The sequence below is a fragment of the Harpegnathos saltator genome, unplaced genomic scaffold, assembly GCF_003227715.2.
Source record: "Harpegnathos saltator strain DR-91 unplaced genomic scaffold, Hsal_v8.6 scaffold414, whole genome shotgun sequence".
Classification (NCBI taxonomy): Eukaryota; Metazoa; Arthropoda; class Insecta; order Hymenoptera; family Formicidae; genus Harpegnathos; species Harpegnathos saltator.
Genome location: NW_020230222.1, coordinates 404,585 through 431,931, shown reverse-complemented (window position 1 = coordinate 431,931; position 27,347 = coordinate 404,585). Strand labels below are relative to the sequence as shown.

The 27,347-nt window shown below is 47.6% G+C and overlaps 1 protein-coding gene across 8 annotated transcripts in view; it reads left to right on the top strand.

Annotated features, from left to right (window-relative positions):
- The window catches only part of LOC105186179 (basement membrane-specific heparan sulfate proteoglycan core protein), a 249,256-nt gene that overhangs the window by 91,594 nt on the left and 130,315 nt on the right, over positions 1-27,347 (top strand). The gene's annotated exons all lie outside the window — the stretch shown is intronic.

The window sequence follows — 27,347 nt, the reverse complement described above, 5'->3', positions numbered from 1 at the left end:
CGTACATCAATGTTAAATAAAAAATTTGACAATATTTTATATTTCATAATTCTGCATGATAAAAGAAATTTAAGGAAAAAAGATTTTTTTTCATCTCATATTTTAAACAGACGGTTGCCAAATCTTTGTTGAAAGTGTGAATAACATTTTTTGAATAGCGAGAATTTAATCGCATTGATATTGATAAAGATTCTCTGTCTATATCTATTATTATATACGTTATACGATATGATGTTATAGCATGATAATTAAAAAAAGAAAAATTCCACGAATTGTACGTCTTGTTAATACTGCTTGTTATATATTGGTGTTATTTGTCAAATTACAGCTGAAAATTTTCAATATATCGTCCGCGTTGCAAAATATTGCAACATTATTGCAATGTTGTGACATATTCATTTCCTTTATTTCTCCATGACGCATGCTTATAATGCATTTTATTTGTCAACTATTTGTTAATATCCTAAGAAAAAAGCATGATATTCGATCAATAGCTTCTATACAGCGATCGATAGCTTATATACAGGGTGTCCCATTTTAAATCCTACCTAACCTACCTAAATATCTCAGAAACACTGTTAAATCGAAAAATGTTTCAGACAAAAGTTGTTTGGCTTGAAGGCGGACATAAGACAGCAGTAGCATTTTGCATATAGATGGCGCTACTTTCGAGATATTCACTGATCATTAATTTTCTTAAATGGAAATCCCAATTTTTTATTATATTACATTTTTCGATTTAACGCAGTGTTTCTGAGATATTTGAGTGGGTCCTTTAAAATGGGACACCCTGTTATAAGAAGATTCATAATTTATCAACCATTATGCAGGTTTTCGGCGATTTGAATTACAAAAAACACCCGAGTTCTCCGGGAAAATTGCGACTTTTTACATTTTTCAACGTATGTATAAATTCGCATAATTAATCAATAACTCCTCATATAATTTACATCACTTTTAATCGTTCGCCTATTTATATATATCAATATAAAACGCGTCCAAGATATTTGAATATTTCGATTATTTATGTAGATTACGGATAAGAAAGAAAACGGGCAAGAAAAAGAACTTCAGATAAATATTTATCATGTCGAGATTAGATGTAATTATATCTTAGATATTACGTCAATATACATAGGAGGAGTTTTTACTATTGGTGCGTTCTGCGTTTATGATTTTGCACTTTTTCGAAAGAGAAGGATGACACGTGATAAAGTGAATTACGCAAGATGAAGTAATCATCTCCACGCGTCTGTGCACAGCAGAACGTCCTTGTTTCATAATTATTGAAGAAAAACGTTTATGTAACCGTCGATATTTTGTATCCGACTATTCGGAGTTAACTTGCTCCTCTGCATAGGAAGTTGAGAAGTAGTTTTGTAACGTAATAAATATCGCGAAGTGTAATACGTCATTTGCGTTAGTCATTGTTATCGCTAATCAAGGGTCGGGTATGCATTGCCACTAACGCTTCATTTCTTGACCGGTGATAAGAATTATTAGACGAAATGTCAGCGCATAGAGAATTTATTTATAAATTTGTACGATGGGAGATAAAAGTGAAAAGAGTCTCATCTTCGAGATAAAAATATGCGAGAGAATACACGAAGTCGGACACTTTAGAACTAGATTTTGCTGTATGGTGATGTAAGCGCACATACACATACACACGCAACTTTATCACAGCAAAAGGTCAAGGTTTGTGCGTTAACACTTGACTATTATTGACATGAGTCGTTAATATGTACGTTACAAACGAGGCGAAATTTATATCTCCTAGAAATGTTCGTCATATTTCAAACGCGCAGCGCGAATTATCAAGTCCGCGTGGTATTATTGATATTTTCAGCCACGACCGAAGTAACTGTTACACGATGCGCTCTCCTCTGGGATTGTTTACTCCCTCACTGGTGTTCTCTCTCGGATATTAAGTTTCTGCGTAATGGCTCTCGTTGTCGACGATTATATCTCGAACTGGATCTCTCATTCGCCGAGCTGCGCCAGCGGAATGCACGGAATCGGACGAAATTCCCAAACGCGCTCGTAAGTCGATGGACGGCGATGAATTTTTAACAATTTAATCAATTCTCGGGGAAAGCCGATAAGTATTGCTATTCCATTGAATCGCTAACGGCTAGCTGACTAAAATTACACGGCCGCATGTATAATTCTGAAGTATCAGCGCGCTGCATTCACAGACAGCGCGCGCGGGCGCGATTTATTTATATGAGCCGATTAAACGGAACGGTACCGCTCGTCGGTAGTTTTCAATTACATTATTCAGCGATCACTCGTCGCGCGAAACATATCAGCCCCGGCGTGCGCGTGGCTGTCCAAAATTCTAATTACGTGCAATATTGCATGCGCGTTTATACGCGCGAGCGACATAGGAAAATGATAGGAATTTCAGGCGTGTCCGCAAATTAGAAGCTCCGTCATGCGGCTGTATCTAGCGAGCGTTTTCCTCACAATTTACTTTCAAACAGCATTTTTGCGCGATTGCGAAGTTCGTTGGAAATCTATACATGATTATTCTATGCTACAACTACAATACATTTTACTGCGTGTTCATTGCAAATTGGTGCCACGTTCATTTTTTCTTTTTCGTATCTTATATTGAAAGGTTGCGCGATATTGCAAGATTGACTTATCAGACTTATATTACATGTGTGTGTGTATGTGTGTGTGTGTGTGTGTGTGTGTGTGTGTGTTTGTGTAAGATAAATAATCTAGCCTCAATATTGAACAAGCAAAGAAATTTATATAAGGATGTTAAATGTCACAATTAAGATAAAATAGTTTAAACGATGTAAATGTAAATGAATGTAAATGAATAGCGATTTTGTACATTGACGTTATTCCAAACTAATCTGAGTTATTCGAGTATCACTGGAAATAGCTCGGACGAGTAACGATAGGAGCGTGCGTTGCGTCACTGAAAAACAAGGGACGTTAGTGACATAGTTATTCTGCTTTGTGGGTCGCTCTGCCTTGCTATTACTTGACTGTCAATGACGATATAAAATCACGTGAAGGACAAATGCATAAACGTGCGTGATAGCTCAATAATCGAATTGCAAGTTGTTATGTCTTCATATTTCTCCGTTACAACCAAGAGCGACGATCTCTGGCAACGTTTATCGTCGTTTCTTCAACAGCGAATTCCTGCGGATGTTAACGATGAATAGCTGTCAATAGCAATCGCAGTGCTGTTTCAAGATTTCACCTCGTTTGTGCTGTCGAAAAGTGAAGGTGAAAAATTGACCGTTGAGTAGCACGGCAAAACTGAAAGCGAACTTTCTAGGAAATAACAAAGGCAAGTTCCATTAAACAACAGCAAAGTCGCAGCTTTAGGCACACGTGTCTCATATGATTAAAATGAAGTATCCTTCTTCGGCCACTTTATCAATCAGCAATCCATGATTGATTTTATGATATCGAGTCACTTGCTGTTGCCATTTCGATTGCTAAAGATTGCACATACGCCGTGCTTACCCGGATATTTTAATATTTCTTCTGTACCGCGTTGGAATTCTGTGGGACGCTGGTAGGATTCTTCTAAGTCTGTCGGAACGTTGTCGCCAGAACGTTAATCGAATATTTATAGCGTGCAATTTAGCCACTTAGAGTCAGGAATAGTCGGGAAACGAACGGGAAAGATCTCGCAGCCAGTAACGACATACTTCTGTTGGAAATAATCGACGCAATCAGCCGCATGAAAGGATAACGAGGGCATTAACCTTTGCGTATCATAATCGCTAAATACAAAAGCCTTCATTAATTGGAGTGCAATCGTTGTAGGAAAGTTAATAAGTCCATAAACGCCATTCATTCACAGATAATTACCGTATTATCGTGCAGTGTGTCGAGCTCAAGCATAAACATAGCGATAAGTATGTGCACTTTGCCAAAACGGCGCGCGTATTGTTGCAAAACTGAGGCGTTATTGTGGCAGTTATTCTACGAGCATTATACGCGATTTCGAAGTTGCGACGGTGGAACACGACGCCGAAAAAGAAAGAAACGCAATATCGCTGATGATCGGATCGAACGATGCCGATGACCGCTTTACAGCGCGCGGAGCGTGTCCCAAATTGCCGCATTTAGCTCGGGCTTCCAAGAGGAATGTCGCAATTTGCGCGTGCGCGCGCGCATTTTGATACGCTCCGCAATAAATTAACGAGCTTACGCGCGATGAAAAATTATAGCGCTCCGCGTCTCTGCGCATTTGCGATCGCGCGACTCGCGCTATCGCGCATCGTTTTTGTGAATCGCGCGTTTATCTAATTATGCTAAAACGTTCCGCCGCGCTGACGTCGAGCCGCACAAAGACACATCGGAAGCGCGCAGTTGCGCCAATAAAATTTCCGCTAAACCGACTCGCTATTTTTTCCCCGCGTCTCGCGCGTCTGCGTGCGATCGCACATACGTATGCGTATTTTCATCGCTACACACACACACACACACACACACATACGCACACAGCCGCACATCGCAGTCTCTGCATCGTCTGCAACGAGACGACTGATGTGTACAAATTTTTTTTTTTACACATTACGTTACGCTCCATCGAGCGAGCTTCGCGGCGCTCAAGGCTCAATTTGCGAAACCGTCGCCGTCCGGCACGTCTCCGCATTCAAATATCAATATAAGTTTCGTTAAGTCGTCGCAAAATGCGGGCCATTGCGAGCACTCGAGCTGAATGCAGTCGTTACGTTCCCACCGTGCTCGCTTCCCGGCGCGGCGCAACGACGCTCTTCTCGCAGCGCTCTCGTTCTCTCTCCGAGCTCTCTCCCGCCGTTCGCTCCTCGTTCGAGACAATTGTATGGCGCGAGCACGGCTGAAAGATAGTCGGACACTAGTCTGCCGTGAGATCCTTCTTCGAATAAAGTGACAATTTCCAATGTTGCTCGAATCCCCGGCGCCGAGCCGAGCCGAGCCGAGCGCACTGCGAAGCGGAGCGGCGGGGCGGGGTGCGCGGCGAATCACAGGATAATCCCGAGCGATGCGGCCCTCAGTATCGGTTTTACAAGCGATGGCACTTCTTTTAATGGACCCCGTGTCTGCGATGCATTTATGTTTACGCGAGCGAATCTGCAGCTGCCTTTCCCTCCCTTTTTCTCTCTTTCTCCCTCTGTTCCTCTTTCTCGCTTTTCTTTCCGCCGCGCCGCGCGAGTTCATCCTCGCCGAACGCCTGTCGAGAGGGCTGCGCGCGCGCGCGCGATTGATCTCGCGGTGGATCGAGCCGGGCGAGCAGAGCCACCTTAATCTTATCAGGTCCTTTGGACCGTTGTCCTTATAAATATCAATCGCGTGTGTATTAGTCGACACGACGGCAGGCGCGATTTATTCCCGTTCGCGTGTGCGATTTATGCACGTTGGAAGTTTCGCTGCAGCACGAGGAAGAATATCCTTTTCGCCCGTATATATTCCGGTTTCTTTTTTTTCCATTCAGCAGCCGAGGATATCGCGTGTGACGTATAGTTTATGCGTAGTGACGCACGAACTGAGCCTCTCTCTCTCTCTCTCTCTCTCTCTCTCTCTCTCTCTCTCTCTCTCTCTCTCTCTCTCTCTCTCTCTCTCTCTCTCTCTCTCTCTCTCTCGCCGTGGAGGTGTTAAATAAGTAAAATCGCGAAGTGCGCGACGGGGAGTTAGATTTTCCACGGGAGGAATCCTTATCGGATATTGATGACAAGCGCTAACAAAGAGATAGGAAATGAGGTACGCACTTTCGAATCGTGAAGCTGCGGCAATGGAAATTTTATCAGGCGACCACCACTTAACGGGGGATTCCCATTTCCGAACACGCTCCGATTATTTCGCGAGATACGCGAATCGTCTTGTTTCGCTCTTCATTCACGCGGACAGCCTCGGTCGGACAGTATCTGTGTCGTTACTCACTCTTCTTGATGTAGAAAATTAATCCGAACAAAACACGCGCGATTTCTGCTCTGCGCTGAAAAACGGCCGAGACGAGCCGTTCTCTTTTCGCCCCGAAGCTAGTCGATCTCGCGATAACCCTCGCAATTTCCTTGATCTTTGTTATCGGAAGGCACATTTCATCGACAGAGAGACAGAGAGAGAGAGAGAGAGAGAGAGAGAGAGAGAGAGAGAGAGAGAGAGAGAGAAAGAGATGTCGGATGATACCCTCGGAGCGACGCTTACATACCATCAGACGTATAAAACACACGAGCGCTGTCGCGCTTCCATAGGAACGCGGGCGTCCCTTCGTGCGGAAAAGTAACGTCGGCGCGCAATTTTCTGGATCCATCGCAGCCGTGTCGGAATAATCGCGATCGAATGATAGCGGAAGTCAAATCGATGGAGGATAAAGCAAAATGGATGATGTAGCGGGACGTTATAATGCCCCGAAATATACCTTGCACGCTCGATAACTGACGTGATTAATGGCTCAACGTTCTGCGCTGCATATTTTACTAAATAATCTGTTTCCCGTAAGGGGGGGATAAAGGATTGTCGATAAATCGCAAATTACATAGACGAGAGGGTTGTGAGGGAGAAGCGGATGGAGGGGGAGGAGGGGAGGAAGGAAGAAATGTACTCTATGACCGCTGACTATAATGACTGCATTGCCGGGTCGTTCCTCGGCGCGAATTATGCGTGTTATGAGACGAGATGTTGTCGACTGGTGCGGCAGACTCGCTCGACGAGAATATTCGGTGCTCTTAAGAGCCTCGCGAAATCGTGTTTGTAATGATCCTGTTGGCTCTGGATTATCTGGAGGTTGGCGGTGGATGGTTCCCTGACCCATCTCGGTTATTGGAAGGCGATAATGCAATGGCGTTCATCCAATTATTATCAATGAATGTCGCTCGTAAGGGCCGCTCGTGTCGGCTGAGCGATTTTTACCTGCTGAAAATGATCGTTAGGCTCTAGATAATCACTCCCACGACCGATGATGAATTTCTCGTTCATATCAAGCCCCGGGAAGTGTTCCATAAAGGCTTCCCCCGATACCGCAAATTTTCAGCTCAAGCTCTCTCTCTCTCTCTCTCTCTCTCTCTCCCCCTCCCTCCCTCCCTCCCTCCCTCCCTCCCTCCCTCCCTCCCTCCCTCCCTCTCTCCCTCCCTCCCTCCCTTTCTCTCCCTCTCTCTCTCTCTCTCTCCGTTATCGTTGCGCGGAAAATTGGACGAATCGAGCTTGATTTCTTTGTAGAGATTAAGAGAGAGGAAGAATTTGCGCACCATGATATAAGTATCTGTCGCGACATAAAGGCGTATATAAGAATGTTTTGACGAAACGATTATGAAATAACGATTGTGGTAATAATTATTACGATAATATCAAGTTGTGATAATAATTATGACAACAATTAAGAGATAATGATTACGAAATAAACAACAAAGTAATGGAGAGGAAAGCGCGCTAATAAAATTGGTCGCATTAATTGGTAGATGTCTTTGAAATTGCGTTAATTACACTGCAAATCCGAGTGTGTTATTTTGACGCGTATAAGCTGAAGCTTCCTTTACGCGTATCTTGTCGTCTTAAATCACGTCGTTTAACGCGTTTAAACGCGTTAAGTGATGTCGAAATGCATCAAACGACGTGATTTCAAACGACAACAAACGCGTGAAGAAAGCTTCAGTTTATACGTGTCAAAATAACACACTCGGGTTTGCAATGTACATAGCAGCAAACATCTAGAGAGTTTAATATCTTAATGATTGACAAACAACCTCGAAGTTTTCGAGATAATCTTCAACGTATTATTCATTAATTCTGTTTACTCGGAGTGTTTACTCGGAATGTTTACTCGGTAAGTTGTTAATCTCTAAACAAACGTGTTTTTTTCTTTTTTTATTACGCGAACGCTTCGCGTACGTATTTCAAAACAAAAGTACGGAGCCTTGTTATAATCGCAACTGTGATAATAATAATAATTAGTGGTGTACATTCACTAGGATATCAGATTAACAGTTCATACGTAATCACATTCTGGGATGCACCTCGGACTTGAGAATTAAATATTCCGATACGAAAATTTTGCGGACAATCGCACGTACGAAATAGAACATTTGCTTGCTCGTTTGTGCGTAAATTTTTTAGCGATCTCTCTTTATCTCCCTGTCTCTCTCATTTATGCCCTCTCTTATTTTTGAGTTGAAGAGATAAAATGTATGCGACATAATATGAGAATATCATATTGCCGTACATTCTCCTCTTATTTTAGTTTCACCTATTTTATGATAATGTAATAGGAAATGCTAGTCTTTTACATTACGATTTTTAAATCATATTTTAGATCATGTTGAGCTCAAAACGTTAGCTCGCCGTAATCCGATTTTACCGGATATCTCCTCACTGCGGGCATGTTCGGCATCTGTAAAAAGATCATTCGTTAATGTAACGTTTAACATGGATTTATGTGGGCGTATTGTCCGTTCCTGCCGCTTATCACTGATCGGTACTGCGGAATAACGAAAAGATTAAGATTGCGCAACGTTAAAAGCGACAAACACGATAAGGCAGCGATCTTTTCTTGAGGATTTCGCGAGACACCCGCGAGATAAAAATGAATCTTGTATCAACGCGGTAAAAGTAGAACGGACGTGTTTCCCGCGGAATACCTGAGATTACTTTGTGTACAATCGAATTTAGCACGGAGAACCTAAATAACGCTCAATCTCCGCAGGATCGGGAAGTCAAATCACGCACCGACCCACAAAATCCCAATTCCCGATTCCGGAAATAGCATTGTTCCCGGAGAGAGTTCGATTCCGAATTAAAGCTTTTTATCGCGTGACCGACGGTAATTTTCATGGCTTCCGCAGATGCATTATTGAAAGTTTCTCCTCAATTGCGTACAACATATTTCCGCGCGTGTCGTCATTAACAACTCAATTTCCTGAAATGGGTCGTCAATATTTCAACGAAATATTGCCCGACAGTTGACGGTCAGGTACGTACGGCATCATCGTACGGTATCATTGAAAGTGTCTCGCCATCTTAATCATTAGAAAAATAAAAAGAAATAAAAGAAAATTAAATTATATTATCGAGCTGCGCGCATACACGAGTGCACAAAATTCGTGTCAAACGTGGACGTGTTGGAAATCGTGAATTGCCTTTGGGGCAAAAACGTCTTTTCGAGATTATACAGGGTGAGTGATTATAAGTTGCCAACCCGAAATGTGAAGGTGGATTGGGTTAAGACAAACATAAAAGTCCCATACCGTTTTGCGCAATAATTCGCTATTTTTCCCTTTTTTTTTCCTTTTTTTCTTTTTTTTTTTGTTAGTTTGCTTTGACGCGCGCCCGACGCTTTTACCATTGTTTCTCCAAATGAAAGCACGGCGAAGCGAATCCGATGGCGGAGCATTTTGCGCTTCCCACTCAGAAGCAAGCTGATTATGACTAGTGATGCGAATAGTGATAATAAATTCGCAATAATTATCGAGTTATTAATGACAGAAATCTGAGGAGTGGTAGCGCGCCGGCAAAGATGATTGGAGAAGCGTTGCAGCTGCTTAGGCCGCAGCGCGGCCCAGTTGATCCAGCAACTGTTGCCGGTGCGCGGCGAGGGGAAAGACAATGCAAATGTATAATATGCTCTTTCCCGAAATATTTATTTTACAGATTGCTATTTTGCAAACTCAAAGAAAAACACATACTCATAATTCGCCGCGCGCACGGCTACGGAGTAAAAGCGGAGAGTAAGGAGAAGGCGCGCGAAGAAAAAAGCACACCCTGCGGGAAAGAATCTTCCAGCGGCGCGGATTCTCGAGGGCCCGGGAACGCAAGTGTCCGAATCTCAGCATAACGCATTATCCGCCACGATTTTGCGCCATTAGCGGCTGCGATTCGTCGGCTCGGGCGAGGTAGGCGGGGTTAAAAAGCTCCCGCGCCGCAGGGGTAAGTTCGAAACTTTTGCGATGAAGGGCATAAAGTTCCAAGCGGGCAGAGGAAGCGCCGGTGATACCAACTACGGTAACAATGAAATGCACTGTAACTAAGCCCCTTTAACTCCCCCTCTCCCTCCCCCCCCCGACATGTCCGACTATCCCGGCGCCCTTCCGTTCGCCCTTCCTCCTACACGACGACTGGTACGGCCGCACTTTCTCGAGCTTTCATTTAGGAAAACAATTGTGAAAGCATCGCGCACCAAAAGAGCAAAGCGGCTCGCGGGTTTGAAAAGGGGAAAAACCCCCCACACACTCCCTCCTCCTTCCCCCCTCCTCCTCCTTCTCCTCCTGCTGCTGCTGCTGCTGCTTTTCCTTTCCTTTCCCTTCCCGCGTGCGCCCGCGAGCATTGAATACTCTCGTGGTGTAAACTCGCACTCGTAGATTCGCGTTCGTTGCAAAGGATACCGTCGTCATTGTTTTATCTCGCGGCCGCGCGAGAACATGCTCTCGCGTTGTGTATGGATTTCCTGCGGCGGATTAAAGTGCCCTTTGTTGCGAGTCCCGGGTATGTGAACCTGCGGCGCGCGCCCGGCGGCGCCGCCGCGCGCCGCCGGGATATCGACCGCGATTTATTATTTAATCCTCGACGAGAGAGAGAGAGAGAGAGAGAGAGAGAGAGAGAGAGCAATCGATAACTCATCGGAAATGATGGTATAAGCAACGTTAGCGACGTATCAGGAAAAAAGAGAGAAGCAAGTGAGGTGAGACCGCGCGTAAAATATACTATATCCCTGCTTCTGCGCGATTACACCGGAATACGCGCGCGGTATCTTTCCGCGGGGGGTAACCGGAATCGATATTCAGCCGCAATTTGCCGCTGCGCGTTTCGTTTCGCGGCGGAACCGCGAAGGATCATTAAGAGCGCGACGGGCATTCACGTTTGCAATTAATTCATCCGAGCGGGCGCGCGCGGCCTTTTGGATATCGGGGATGGGTATTTAATACCTTGTAAAAGGGCGCGCGCGGTTATTCCTCCGCCGGCAAAGACGGGGGAGGGGAGGGGGCGATGTCATAATCAGCTTGCTTCTGAGTGGGAAGCGCAAAATGCTCCGCCATCGGATTCGCTTCGCCGTGCTTTCATTTGGAGAAACAATGGTAAAAGCGTCGGCCGCGCGTCAAAGCAAACTAACAAAAAAAAAAAAGAAAAAAAAGGAAAAAAAAGGGAAAAAGGAAAAACCCCGGCGCCTCGTCTGAAAAGAGAAATTTCTGCGCGGTGTGAATACTCGCGTGGCTATAAACTCAGTGGCGTTCGCTGAATCGTTCATTGTAAGGGCGATGCTCACGCGTGGCTTCATTCCGATGCCGGCTAGGACATGGTCGCATTGTACGCGGATCTCTCGCCGGGGAATCAAACTGCCCGGTTGTCGGCGAGATGGAAACGCGGATAAATTTATTTCATCTTGGGAAAAGGAACGCTCCGGCAGAGCGGAAGGAGGGGGCGCAAGAGAGGAAGAAAGAACGTTCCGGAATGGCAATATTGATGCCGCGCGAGAGCGTGTGTACTTTCGACGATATATTTCCCTCGCGCGGAGTAATAATATATTATATTCCGAGAACGCGCGATTGAATGTTTATACGCGGTAATCGGCAATCAATCTCCGCGAGCGCGCGGCAATCGGAGTCTCGATTAATTCTATTCGCCGGTCAATCCGCCACGCGCGCGACGTCTCTCCCTGAAGGGAAATATCGCGGCGCGAACGGTTCTTTAGTCATCAGAGTAACATAAAGAGCTTTTCTGACACGAGCGGACGCGCAATCTTGTTGCCCCATCGATCTCTCGAACGAACAAGCGCGAAAATGCTCCGACGGAATTTTATTACACGGTTTAATCACACGAGCTGCGAGCGCGACCATCTTTCGCTCCTCCGAAGAAGCTCATCTCGTAAAACGAGGTCGCACAGCACGGTTAAACACAGGAAGAAGACGCACTCGCAATTTCGGAGACATCTCGCGTGGCTGAAATTTCGTTACATTAGACCGTCGAGATATAAACGAGACCGGTGTCGCGCGCAAACTATACTTTATCTATATACTTTATCGCGCGGGGCTTTGCACAAATCTCAAAGCTCACGAATTCCAAATACTTCCCATTGGATTCAATGCAGCTCCGGAGGTTTCTTTATGCCGTTCTCGAGGAAGAATTGTACCCGAGAGCGCATTCGCTCCCCGGCACGTTTCGAATCGCGTCGTCGTCGTCGTCGTCGTCGTCGTCGTCGTCGTCGTCGTCGTCGTCGTAGCCGTCAAAGCGCCGAACCCGGCACGGACGTGCGGCAATATTAACGTGCTCTTAGGAGGCGGACGAAAGGGCGTGGAAGAAAAAAGCCTCGAGTCTCGATTATTCTCGCGGCGGAATATCTTTCGCGGTTATTAACGCGCTCGATCGCCCGGTTAATCGTACAAAGTATAATAATATCGGCGCGGCCGCTGAATTGTCTCCCGTACAAGAAGCTTAACCGTCCGCGTCACGGCTCGGGGAACCCTTCTGTATCGACTTGCCTGTCTCTGACAGTTAACTCGAGCTGGAAACCAGAGTTTCACCCTATGTTGTCGGTTAGCCGAGACCTTCGACCGTCTTTCTCGTTTGAACTGTATAATTGCACATCGAACGAACGGCGGGGACTCGCTAAGCTACGGATTTCCAGAAGCCATTGTATTTTCATCGCACGTGCGCGCGCGCGATTCTCCAAGCTACCTCAACGAATGTCCGATTTCGATTCGGGTAATCATAGTGGAACTGATCGGTCGATCCCTCGAATCCCGAGGAATCGAGGCGGTGTACGCGAACAATCTAAAGATTCGCCATTGCATCCTTGAGAATTTTGCAAAGTATTTCGCGGACATTTTTGCACGTTATAAACGTTCGAAGAAACGAGATATTATTTCGTGCGACTCGCGACTTAGCAAAAGTCCCCTCCCCCTTTTCCAAGCCCTCGAACCTCTGTTTATTTTAAACAATTATTTTAACGCTGTATGTGTTACCCGACGTTCTCCCCTCGCAATCTGTATTGTTGACATTGCTAATTTGATATTATACATTTAATTAAAAATTAATTGTTTCTGTTAATTGCCGCTACACATTTCGTATTATGAACGTAGCAATTGCGTTACGGTCGATCGAAATTGCGCATAAAACATGATATCTGTTGCCTAAATACATTTTAAATAACACTGAGTGTTGTTTAAATAATAATAATAATAATAACTTAATTGCCTAAATAGCGTATACTCTGTATTGCCAGCTTGTTGCAATTAATTAAACATTATTGATATCTCTCTCCCTCTCTCTTCCCTCCCCCCCCCCTCTTTCCCGTTTTATCATAGGGAAATAAACCAGAGAGCTTATAGCGTTTGTTTTGTTTTTATGCCTGGCCAGGGTGAAAAGTTCATCGGGACGATATTTTTGATCGGTTGCACTCGCAGAGGTGCAATGTCTCACCGCTAAAGAGGCGAATGCTCGACGAGTGCCGATAAATCGGGGATCCAACAAAGCGATACGCTCTCACCCAAAATCTTAGGAACGCATCCTCCCTCTCTCTCTCTCTCTCTCTCTCTCTCTCTCTCTCTCTCTCTCTCTCTCTCTCTCTCTCTCTCTCTCTCTCTCTCTCCGCGCGATTCTCCGTAAAGCTGGAATTTAAATTGCGCGCTAAGCTCGGCGGGGCCAGCTTTTCCTTCTCTCGCCGCATGTAATTTGCATATTTCGCTTAAACGATGAGGGGCTCGATAGCGCGTTAAACCGAGCAAAGAGATAACATTATGGCCGTGCTCTCGCGGCGCATGGACGGGCCCGGGCGATTCGGATAATAAAGGGAGAGAGTATGGGCCGAGATCGGCCTTTAAACGACACGACGGTGTCTAACGTAACGACAGTTTCCGGAGCGATGTGCGACGGGCGTCCTCTTTGCATATCGGTTATGGATTCGGCCATCGAGTTCCGCCCGATGCCCCGCCCGCAAACTTCGCCAGGTAATTAAGGGACGCTTGACACGCACGGACGGGATCCGAAAATCCCATCGCGCTGTTATTTCGCCGCCCCGTTCGCCGCCCTGATACGATCCTCCCCCTCCCGCCCCTGACTACTGCGCTCGCACGCAGCTTAACGCTTTAATCTGCTGCGACGTCGCGCAACTTCTCGCCCTCGGATTTTCGACGAGGGGACGATTACGGAGGGTTTGAGCGACTGCGTGTTCGGAATAATAATCATTGTTGTTTAGCGAAGTCGTCAAAACGTGCCGCGGCATGCAAAAGTCCCGCCGTACGCCGCGCCGGCGTCTTCCCTCGCGTGTGCGGCCTCTTCCTCCTCCGGAATTGTATGTTTCGCCGGCTCGTCGTCATTTCGCCTCGTCATCGGGACGTCGTAAGGTCGATGCGCAACGCACAGGACTCGTTCCGCCGGCCGCTAGCCGTGCAACCACGCGATATCTGCCGAGCCCTCTAATTATTTTCATCGTCGGAAGATAATGCGGATAACGTAGCGCGCGCGGTCGTTTCCACGTATCAGACACGTAAAATGTCGGGGGCACACACGCGAGCGTATCGTGCAATATGCGTACGTGTTTCCGGGCCGGCGCCGACTCTAAGGCGAAATTGTTTCGCTTCTGTTCGTTATAGCCCTACATAAAGCGGCAGGAAGACGCTTACCTTTGTTGTGCGCTCGCGCGCGCGCGCGCTGCAACTTTTATATGCGCCACGCGAGCGTGTAATAACGTCATTCGTTCCACTTACCGCGACCGCTTGGCCGTAAAAAGGATCGCCGAGTTTCGTTGCTGTTAAATGCCGTTCTCCGGCACGAGAGTCCGACTTTCGACAAACGAACGCGCCGCGATTTTCGCCTTTTGCATGTCGCCTGTCGCCGGGCAAAAGCCGCCTAATTAAATGTCATTACGGAGCGATCTCCTTCGAACCGCGTGTCGCGTCTATGAGAGATTAGATAGGTAGATAAATAGAGAGAGAGAGAGAGAGAGAGAGAGAGAGAGAGAGAGAGAGCTCTGGAAATTCATACTCATATGGAAGCTTCAAAGCTCCTTCGCCCGAGAGATACACGTGGGCCGACTTCCGTCCCATCGCCAGCAATTCTCTCGGCAATGTTGTTCGTCGTAAGCGCGGCGGATCGCGGCGGATTCCAACAGGTCGAACGCTCGCAAATTATATACCGCGCCGCCACGCGAGTGTCGCTGAAAGAAGGAAAGAGGAAAAGAGAGAAAGAAAAAGCAATTGTTCGTGCGGTTCCCCGTAAGGCCATCCAATCAGCAATGTGTGCTTTCAAGTACCGGCGAGACGCGCGTCGCGGTCGCGAAACGCAGCCGCTGTTACGACGACGGCGCTGCGTTACGGTAACGTTTACGATCACTGTAAAAGGGCAGAGAGAGGAGAGGAGAAAGGTAAGGAAAGGGAAAAATAAAGGGCGTGCAGGCGGAGGAGGAAGAAAATTATCAATCGCAGCCAACGCGTCGGGTTACGAGCGGACAATACGATCACGGCCGTACTCTGATCGTGTACATGGAAAGAACGTAAAAACGATCCCCCTTCCCTCCCTCTAACCTAACCTAACCTAATCTAAGTGATATATCCCGCGGTTGATCGCGTGCGAACGATCGCGCGGGTCTTAAACCTTGACGGTCTCTCTCTCTCTCTCTCTCTCTCTCTCTCTCTCTCTCTCTCTCTCGCTCTCTTCTTAAATCGTAGAACTCGTCTGCCATGACACGCCTAAATTGGCGGTTTCAGCTCGTTCTCGCGTCGTCATGCGATGATGCGGTGAGCATGATGCCGTCGCGTGTCGTATTCGAAGGACGCGCCGGCAAGAAGAAGGCCGCGGGCGGTCGGACGATGCCGTCGAAACTATCCGGCTACGTTTCCGCGTGCGCGTCCGCGCGGCGATGGACATTGCCGGTAACTATGCGCGGCGCAGAAGCCAGGCTAAATTAAACCGGCTACGCGTTTCAATTGCGCTCGAAACTATTAGCCCCGGCATTCTGGCCGATCAGCGATCTCCGCGCGGGGCCCGGCTTCAGTTGTAAATAGCCGTGACTTGTTTCTCGTCGGGACATACCGCGCGCACCCTCCCACCTGCTCCCTCCCCGCCGGCTACCTGCGGAGTTAATTGTCTCGCGCGCACCGCGGGGAATCGATCACTTTTCGCACGCGCTATTGTGTCGGGCGGCGGCCCGCGAGCGACGAGGCATCCCATCGTGGTGTCGGCTCCCGAAAATACCGATTATGAAACGCGGTCGTAAAGGCTCTCCTCAATTAAGGCACGAAAGTAAAAAGGAAACGCCAACGATGAGAGCCACGATGATCATTTTAGATTGTGGATGAGGCAGGAATGATGGCATGCGGTCGCTTATGTAGGCGCGAAATGTGCGGCGAAAAACGCGCGAAGGAACGAGAAATGAGAGACACCCGCTCGGTCGCTCGGGGACAGAGTAATCAAAATCGCGGACGGGGACGTGTCGGCTGTTCCGCGCCTTCGCCGCGCGCGTGAATGCCTCTTTTCTAGGACGTGAAAATCTCGTTAGCCACGAGTCAAGTCTCCTCGGTAGGTCGAGGACCAAGCCGAGCTAACCCCGTCGATCCACAAAATTCCGACGCATCTCTCCGCGCTCCCTTTTCTTCGGCTGTCCGCCTCCCTCGCCGTCGTCTACGGAGACGCTCGCGTCCTCGTCTACGAGGTGCGCGGATTATCGCACACGGCGTTAAGCCTTTAGGCGAGACGACGAAATAGCTGAGCATTTTTACGCCCGACGACTGAGAGAGAGAGAGAGAGAGAGAGAGAGAGTGTGTGAGTGATAGGGGGTGTGGGGGGAGGGCGACGTTCCCTTTGAGAAACGCTCGAAAGAAAATGAGTAAATATAGGCGCCGGTTCAAACTCCCTCCTCGCTCCGCCACTCTCGCCCGCGGTTTCGCATCTGCCTGAAGAGTAAGCGTCTTTAGAAAATACCATCCTCTTCAGCGGCCCTACCTCTGTGCTTCCACCACGCCTCTGGCGCTCGCCCTTTTTATGGGCGCATTTTCCTCCTCTCGAAACAGCGCTAAAAAGGGGAATTCGTGGCTAACGTCGTTCACTTGCTCGGTTGAAAACCCGATTGGTGCTGAAATAGCGATCCCTCGATGCTCGTTCGGGCTCTCTAACCCTTTGAGAATCATGCAATTTTCTCTCGTGCTCGACGTAAAGGAACGATCTCTTAGCAGTTTGCGCGAGAGGATGCGAAAGAAATGATATTGAGTCCACACAGATTTCTCAGGCTGCGCGCGATCCTCTCAGTGCGACACGTGCGTGTTTTAGATGAAATCCCTTTGGCAGCCCCTTACGCCCCTACAGCCTTTATTTTACACTCGTTCTTATCTTCCTCTCTCTCTCTCTCTCTCTCTCTTTTTCTTTTTCATTTTTTTTTTGCCCTTTTTTTTTGGTACAAATGCGCCGTCGACATTCTTACACGCGGCATCTCGCTCTTCAGGCAAACGAAAAAATATTAAACAAATTATCGGGGCTTCGCGGATGCGAAAATCAACGATGAATTACAAAAGTCAGGTGCGAGCCTGGGCGAGAGATGTCGAGATTGCGAGACCCATTAAACCGACGAACAAAATGAGAAATGGGACGTCGTAAGGATCCCTCAAAGAATTAACCAATCTTGACCCTAATTTTTCGAGGAGTCGATGCGATACATTTTTTACTTCATTTGGATTCGGTGGGCTGCGCAATCGACAGGTCTTTATCGAGTTTCGTTATCTACATGAGAAAAGCAACGCCATTATACATGACGCGTGTAGACGATGTTTCGAGTGCGATATCCATCTTTCGACGTTGATCGCGCTCTGCTCTCGTTTTTATCCTTCCGCGTTCCCCCATCGAGAAATCTGTCTCTCTCCTTTCATATCTCCGAGCAGCCCAAAAGTGGGGCCCTCCGACGATCCTTTCCGGGCAAGAAAACCTTCCTTGGCACAAGATGCCCCTTCGATTCGATGAGCTCGATTCGGCTCGACAGCCGAGATAAATACCCCAGCTTCGAACAGCGGAAGAAGATACACGCTGGGCGTGTCCGACGAAAAGGAGCTATCGCCGGGGGTAAACGAGTGGTTATCGGGCGGCACGGGGGGGGGGAGGAGAAAGTCAGGGAGGCGCGTGTCCCAGAAGATAAACAAGGAATTAGCTAAGCTGCCGAGAGAAGTCGCGAGATTTTTGGCCTCGTAAATAAGTGGATACGCCTCGCGTATCCACTGCTCTGCGGAATCAGATGGCTGTAAATTGTCCCGGTAGTCGTCGTCGTCGTCGTCGTCGTCGTCGTCGTCGTCGTTGTCGTCGACAACATCGTCGTCGTCGTTGCTAGGGCTGAAAGAGAAGGACCGTTGATCTGGGGTGGCTGCGTCTGTCGTAAAACTGGAGGCGGTTTTTTTCTTCCTTTTTTTCTTCTCCTCCAGCGCGCGGAGGAAAAACAGAGAACGCTCGGGGTTACAAGGGCACCGCCACACTTTGGGCGCTCGATACGACCTCGCCCGTACGCGTCTTTCCTGTAGCGGAACTGGAGGAACGCCTCGAAATATGGAACGAAGGTTTTTAGTTTCGCGAAATATTCGCCTCCCCGCGGCTCGCTTTGTGTGTATTTGTGTACGCGTGGCGTGCAGAGGAAGCTGACCGGGGTAAAAAGTGAAACAACAAGTGTCGAGCGAGTGTTCCTAGGCCGCTTACGCGCAAAAGAAGTGCTTCAGTGTTCGCATAACGATTGATCGTGTAATTATATCAAAAGCAGCAATTATTACTTTTAAACTGTCTGTGAAACGCGACGAGATTGTACAGATTGTCTTTACTGATATTTAGAGTTCTTCGAATTCTATCAATATGCGAGCGCATTATCATGCAGCGTCCTGTCAAGCGCTACGACGATCAAAATGCAAATGCAAAACGGACGTCACAAATAGCGATAAAAGAAATTGATGCATATCGGGAAAATATAGGAAAATGTCACACATCTCTGATGTCTATAGCACGTTAAGGAGACGCCGAGCCTGAGGAGATTTTATCGACGGAACATTGAGATTTTTCTTCGCAAAGTTCGCGTCGATCGCATAGAATTATAAATAGCACGAGCAGGTCGGTTTTGCGTACTGATTTATTAATGCAAATGTAAATGTAATAAATCGTCCCTATTCGCACGTTTTAGATACACGTACATGTAAATGAAATCGACAATAGGAAATCGGTAACAGATTTCCTATTTTTTGCGACGAACATTATCCATACATTTAGAACTTATCCTCTTTTGGCAACTCCTTAACGTCGAGATAACGGGCGAAACATTTTTCGAAACTCGCAGGAGACGAATAATTCCTTTACTCTACGCATCTTAAACGTCGGATTGCATTTCCTTGACACGCAGTATAAAGTACTCGCATCGCTTTTGTTTCCGAGTGTCTTTATTATTACGATAACGATGCAAATGAATATAAGTTCGCTGGAGGCAGAGCCGCGAGACGGGAATTTATGAAAACTTGGCTCGTACCGCACAACACAGACCGTGGAGAAAGAAAATATCATTTTATTCCGAGTCTTTTAGGAGCCGAAGTGGAACGGCTGAAGGACGGGAATTACGTCCAGTGGACAGAAGCGTGTCGCTCGTGACTGAAAGACAATAAGAGGGCGACGACATAGAAGTGTGAAGTTTCTCGCCTGGAAAGGCGAAAAGATCCGTCCGAGTTCTACCCTTCTTAAAGTGCAGTGACGTCACAGAAAGTTCGTTCTCTGTTGCGTTCCTCGGCTCGTCCTCTTGGCCGGTGTTCCGCTCTTCGCGCTCGGGGCGAATTATTTTCATCCCGAAAATTTTCGCCCATCATTCTCTTAATTTACGTCCTTCTTCCGTGACGATCCAAACGAGCGTCCTGGAGCGGCCGAGCGAGATTATCGCGCTTGTCGAAATGATGATTCAGGAATATTGCGAGAAGTAGATATTTCCCTCGCGTTTGCTCGCACGTCCTATCCCGTCTTCTCAGTTTTTATTCCGGGCTGATGACGGCTAAACACCTGCTTTAGATGCGTCCTAGATACGCTAACCGTGAGCTTATCTCTCGAACACGCAGAGTGCTGGACAATATATTTCGATCACGTACGTCCCAGCGCAAGCGCTTATAGTTTATTCCTTTGGCCCGCAATAAAGAAGATATGGCGGAATGGTTCTTGTAAATATTTGCTGCGGAGATCCACGATTCCTGCGAGAGTGAGGAAGAAAGAGAAACAGAGAGCGAGAGAGAGAGAGAGAGAGAGAGAGCGAGAAAATAAGAGAGCAAGATACGTAAATAATAATAGGCCGTGTGATTTGATAATTTACGGTCTGTCGCGCGCGATTTCCGCGAATAATTCCGCACACACACACACACACACACACACACACACACACACGTACGAACGTACGTGAAATTGTATGAAAAATACATTTGGGACGCGCATTCGTCGCGGGCGACGAGGTTAAACATTTAACCACGCCGCCCGCGATATCCCTTAATAACGCAGCCAACGTTTGCGGGATCCCGTTTGCAACGTATCCACAATGAGAAATGATCGGCGGCGGGAGCGGGGGAGGGGGAACGCCGCATCGCGAGAAAGAAGTTAATATGAAGAAGCGCGAGCGAGCCGGGCGAAGAAGCCCCGCAAAATGTAATGGCGCAATTCACACGGTCTTTGCGCAAACGACGATCATTCTTCTTCCGAAAGGCGGGCCTTTCATGCGCAACGACGTGTCCCGGCGATAAGAACCGGCATTCGCAGGAATTCATGAGCCGCGCTTCACGATGAACGAGCCTTGAATATGAGGAACGCGGGATCGAGGCATCAGGAAGAGCTCGTTCCCGCGGAATCGTCTGGTAACGCGGTCCGAGAGAGAACATTTCTCAAGCTACGCCTACGGCCGGGCGATATTATCGGACGGCATGGCGTAAAAAATTACGCGGCTAACAGGGAAGCGTTAGCGTTGAACGTATCGCTTTTCGTTCGGTTGTGACATTACGCGGTTAGATAGGAGGCTAGAGCGGAGGTCGCAAGGTCGCTCGATTGCGCAAGGTGTCTTTAACCGATGGGCGTCACGCCCAACCGATTCGAGCGTCTCGTTTAATTCCAGCACGCACGCGCCTCGATAAAATTCCGGCCAAACATGACTTTCGATCCCGCGGGCGGTAAAGCGTGATTCCAGCGCGCCGAGGATTCGCCCAAGTTTTAAATCCGCTCGGCGCGAATCGCGCGACACTCTCGAGCGAGTCTCTCAGGAGCGAGCTCGACTCCACTCGTTCTCACTCGCCCGCCGCGAATTCAATCCCGGCCATTACGCGATAAGGCTCTCCGGCTTGTACAATCGCAAAGAAGATGAACCGCTTCATAACCGCCGTATTAGCGCGCAATGTTCTTCGAGAGAGCGGCTCATCGTCGTCGATCATGGAAATGAGAATCTATTTCGCGGAAATTTACGCGTGAAGTTCAATATGCTCTCTCCGAGAAACGTGTCCTCCAATCGATTAGTCAATGAATATTCAATGCGGTCGTCGCGTGGGCTTCGCGCGATTGCAGCTTTGTTCTATCGGTTTATCCTCAGATCTACGGTCGTCGTGCAGTTGGTAACTCCACGATAGTTACCTCGGCGTGCCGAGGGCGGGTTACTTCCGGCCCTCGCATGGCGGTCGCGCATCCGACTTGATGATTCCGCCATCGCTCATAGAAGGCTTTGTCGGGATCCTGCGGAGGGCCTCCGGCCGCTCTCGGCCCCCCCCCCGCCCCCGTGCGGCTGCGGAAAAAATGTCGGGGGTTTGGCGAATCGACGAGCTTGCATTAAACATCCCCGAGCTTAACCGCGGCCCAACGAGACCGGGAATGTTCGCGCGGGAAGCCGTTCCGCCGGATTGATTTCGCGAAATCCCGAATCCCGCGAGCGAGCCGGAAAGATACATGCGGCCGGGCAGCATCGACATGAGGATATATGGACGGAGGATATATACTGTTAATTTAAGCGAGAGGTATGTACCAATTTGCGGTGAGGGAGTAGTCACAGTGCTCCGGATCATTCGGCTCGATTCTCCACCGCTCGCGCCTGTTTACTTTGCGTACAATTTAGAACTTCCGTCCTTTCGCACCTTCGCTTTCAGCTGCAAAGATGCTGCTTCGATCGGCTCGCAACGCGAGCTGGCATAAAGCCGAATCCGCTCGGAAAAGATCGCGGCGGAAAAAGCCGAGGAACCGTAACTTTTCTCTTAACCGCTGATTAGATCTTTCCCTTCGCGGAACATTCTCGTCCAGATATTCTTATGTCGATGACAGATAGAGAGAAAGAGAGAGAGAGAGAGAGAGAGAGAGAGAGAGAGAGAGAAAGAGAGAGACGGCCGGAAATCTACTATGCTCGCTGTCGTCGTCGCCGCGACTACCCGTAGACCACCCGCCTTCAATCGTGCTCAACGAGACTTTCAATGCAAGACGCGAAGCCAGAACGACGCTCGATATAGGAAAAGCAACAGACTTCACGTAGCCGAATGACTTTTGCCGCTCGTAGGCCGGGCACGTGCCAGTCGCATTGTTAGGAAAATGCCGGGGAAAACCCAGGGAGCTGGTTCTCTCTCTCTCTCTCTCTCTCTCTCTCTCTCTCTCTCGCTGGAATCGAGTAGCGCAGCTACATTATAAGCAACGCGCACGTTGCCAGTGCTTAAACATGGCGCTGTACGTACACGTCGACGGGGCCGGGTCGAATCGAGTGACAATGAAATCTAATTCCCCAACTGTGCGAGCGAATAAAAGAAGTGTCGTGTTGAGCGTTAGCCGCTCGCGCTAGCGTCGCGTTTGTCGATATCATTTCGCTAAAATCCTCCCGCGCCGCCGCGGCTTCTTTTTTTCCCTTCGGCTGGAACTCTCATTTACAACTTTACGCGCACTTTGGGATTTATTAACAAAACGGAAGCGAACGGCCTCCTCGTATGCTTCATTCGTATGTAGTCTGCGGCGGCTTGGTGACGCACTCTTGCACCGTCGTCGTCGTCGTCGTCGTCGTCGTCGTCGTCGTCGTCGTTTTACCTCCAGCTCCTTTGCACGTTCAATAATACTCATGAGTGTAACAATAGGATTTCATTTCGCGTACATGTCGATCCATAGAAGACGTTGCCGTTACGCTTACTGATGAGGGAAATAACATTCGCCAGTCAGCGAGGGTACAATGCCCGGCACGGATCCCTTTGTCGAAACGCGCAATCCGCGCGTTGTATCTTGTTCAATTGAAACTATGCGTGATCATTTCGCCGAGAATGATTTTAAATGACGCTGGGATTCGCATCTGGCTGCTTGCGGGCGATATTGGAAATGGATGTTTTCGACGTCGATTCAATTTATGCGTCCTGATACGTTTTCATACGCGATGTAATACGCTTTCCTGCCGAAGAATTGGTCGATTACTAAAGCGAGGGGAGAGCTTTCGGAATAGTTAAAAAATCTGATCGGCCGATCAGAGAGACACGTCGTTTTACCATATTCCGTTTCGTAAGAATTTGGAGCATTTGGGCCTCGCCAAATGGGATTACAATGTATGTAATCAGCAGAATATAAATGATCGGATAAAGAAATCAGCGGGCTTGAAAAAGCAACGCGCTGACCCCGTCCATTCGTACGAAAGCGCCCGCGTAAACGTAGAAAACGAAGCACGAAGTAACACAGACGCCGCCGCGAGACGAATTTTGCGAGGTAATTCGCGACTCTTTTTTTTCGGATCGCTACGTGCCCCGCGGCCGAAAAGTAAGTGAAAAGTAAAACGAAAAAAGGGCACGGCAAAAAGAACGAGGACACCGTGAGGTGCACGAGCCGCGCTCAGGGCAATAATAATATCAGAAAGGTCGGGCTTATACTGCGGCGAGGTTTTCCCGATAGTTCGAACGCGAACTTTCTGCTCAAGTTGCAAAGCTTTAAAGCGAAGGCTTTAACGGGGCTTCGCGCTCGGCGCCAACTCTCTTTCTCTCTCTCTCTCTCTCTCTCTCCTTCCTCTTCCCGCTCCCCCCGTCTGTCCCTGCAGCCCTCTCTGCGCGGGATGAAGTCGTGCGAGGAAAGAAAAAAATGATCGCTACGAGAAGAATGCCCGGCACGGTAACTTCAGGCCTGAATATACTGCTGACCTCCCTCCCACTCTCTGCCTCCTCGCGCCAATATTCTCACGTTCGAAGTTCATCCCAGCCGACCATTTCCAGTATGTTTCGAGGGGAACTTTTATTACTCGCGTACTTGCCTACGAAGACGAGGCGATTCACGCCGTCGCGTCGCCGTTCCTCTGGCTGGCGGGTAATTTCGGACGAAAATTGCGTCGGGGAACTCGAAAGCGATTACAAGCGAATTTTTGAAAAAGGGACCATCTTTCTTTCTAGGCCCCTTCTAGTCACGCGAACGCGACGTAGTTACATCTTGCAAATCGTTCTCGCGATTAATCCGTCGTGGGTGTACAGGGTGTCCCATTTTAATGTCCCACCTCAAATAACTCTTCAGTATTGAAGTTTCAAGGAAAATGATCTGAATAAAAGTTGTAAAGATTTAAGTAAGCTAACTTATGATGACCTCGACTTTGACCTTGACCTCTATTTTCAAGGTCACTTGAAGGTCAACTTGCGTTTTTTAAATAGGAACCATTATTTTTTATTACACTGCTTTTTTTCTACTAGTTAATTAGAACAACTTCTGTCTAAAACATTCTTTTATTTGTCTAATATCTTTTGAGATATTTGAGGAAAGCTTGATAACTTTTTCAATATTTAACTTACGATATCTCGCTATTTGTCGGAAGAAAAAGTGGTACTAGACTTTCTTGCTTTATTTAGTCTCAAGAATATATTGTTACAATAGCGCTCTGATTTTTATTAATTTGATGATTTCGAAATTTCCAAAAGTCAGGAAGTTTAGTATCACTTTTTATTCCGACAAATAATTAGCGAGATATCGTAAGTTAAATGTTGAAGAAGGTATCAAGTTTTCCTCAAATATCTAAAAAAATAGTAGACAAATAAAAAAATGTTTTAGACAAAAGTTGCTCAAATTAACTAGTAGAAAAAAACAGTTAATAAAAATAAGGGTTCCCATTTAAAAAACGCAAGTTGACCTCCAAGTGACCTTGAAAATAGAGGTCAAGGTCAAAGATCATCATAAGTTAGCTCACTTAAATCCCTGCAACTTTTATCTGGATCATTTTCCTTGAAACTTCAATACTGAAAAGTTATTTGGGATGGGACATTAAAATGAGACACCCTGCATAAACGAGGAAGGAATCCGTGGCTGTTTTGTTTTTCGCGATAAATATAGCCAATTCTCATCAATAATCATAGCAGTTAGAAGTCAAAGCGATAAAGAAGATTCATGGCACGAATGCAAACAAAGGTGCTCCTCCGTCGTTAGACACTTGTTCACACATGGGTTCTGCTATGGCTTTATCGCTCACCATGTTCGTCGCAGACAAACATCTCACAAATCTGTTTACACGCAGTCGTGTGGAACGTCAATATCGTCTCATGCGTACACGCAGCTTTCTAAATTATCGCCAACCAACAATTTTTCTTAGTCGCGGTTCAGCTCGGCGCTCTTCTGTCAACTCGTAGAGCGCTAATGTCAATTTTCTTAGCAGGCGCCACTGGCGCGGCTCTCAGGCGCTACGATACGTCGAGATCGACGTTGAAAGCCGACTTTGTTTTAACGTTCTAATGTCGGAGATATTGTAGTTATGTTGTAACAAATTGCCCAACTCTTGTTTCCGTCATATCAGACTGGGATGGCACGGATTAAGATTAAGATAGAGGATTAAGCACGCTTCGGGGACTCTTGGAATTAGCATTCTTGGTTAAGCTAGCGTCGCACAATATATAATTTTATGCCCTCTGAGACGTGCATGCTAATCGGCGAGCTCAATTCACGGCGCAGATCGCTAGCGTGCATTGGAAGATCTGCGCAATGTGAGTCGAGTTGCTCACAGCATACTAAGCGGCATCAAGTGCCCGAAATAGCGTATTGTCTCATGTCGATTTCAAATATCTACCAGCATCGTGTCCGTCTATCACTAATAATCGTAAGTAACTTAATAAATCATCTGTCTCGGACATACACGCGTTGTTGAGGATAATATATTATCTATCTTCCTCTGTCTCTCTTTCTCTCTCGCTCTTGCTCTGTCTCTCGCTTCTCTTCTTTAATAGATAATGTTTCGTTGAAAGCGCACGTGTTGCATGTACAGACTAATCGCGCCTCATAGAAATAAAACGATTTAGTTCAAGATTGTGACTCGTATAAGACGTAATTGATTGCCATCTTTGTGAATCCCATCCATGCGCTCTTGTAAACCAGTTTCTTGACATTCGTTGCGCACGTGCGCGAACGTGAACCGCGCTTAATACGGCTTAATATTGTTAGATTTCGTGAGAGTTTCTTATAAAAATCTGAATCCGTTTCCGCGCGTTTACACGGCGCCGTTTACCCACAACGTCCAAACGTGCAACGACCCAAAGTACTTGGCGAGTAATTAAATGCAAATTGTGTAGCGTGTCTGCATGTATGACGAGATGAAGTGTGAGAGAAAGAGGGAGGGAGGGAGGGAGAGAGAGAGAGAGAGAGAGAGAGAGAGAGATTAAGCGTCCAAATAACTATAATTAGCAAATAACAGATGAAAATTAAACGCGTCACTCTACGCTGCGATTCGGGGGAGGGGGGGGGGAGAGAAATTCTCGGGAAAAATATTCATCTCGGTCGAGGAATATGCAAATATCCCCGGACCGGGCATTCGCGTTCTCGCTCCTCATACATCGCGTGTAAACTTTTTCGACGTCACCGGGTCGCGGCGCGCGAGGAAGCGAGACATCGGCGGCTGGCAATGTGAGAAGGAAGAAAAACGAGAGAAGCGGAGGAAGAAATCTGAGCTCCGGGAATGACGAAGCACATCGTTGTCATCGTCATCGCCGCCGCCGTCGCCGCCGCTGCGGAAGGCCTTGCGTCGAGTATTTCAGTCACGTCGAAGTGTAATGATCAGTAAATAACAAATGACCGCGTCTGCCGGCCGTTCTCATTCCTCATCGGCGGGATAGCCGTTGGAAGCTGCTGGGAGGACTTTGTCGGCGGGACGAGGAGGAGAGGACGTCTCGATTCCTCTTACGACGACGTGCGCGCGCGGCCGGAAACTTGCGACCCCGGCGGAGCTTCCGCTTCGTGAGCCTCGAAGGGGCGCGCCCCCCCGTTCGATGATTCGTTTTCCCTTCATATAAGTTTCGGTAGTTACGCAACTTTCTGAGCGGCAATTCCCGCGCAAAAGGCCGCCTTTACAATTCCCTTTCGCGGGCTAAACACCCTGCGCGGCGGAGTGAGTGGCGGCGGCGGCGCGTACATTACCGGCGCGCGCGAATGAAAGTTGGTGCCGTTGCAGAGGAACGGAAGGATTACGCGACTAGGAGGAT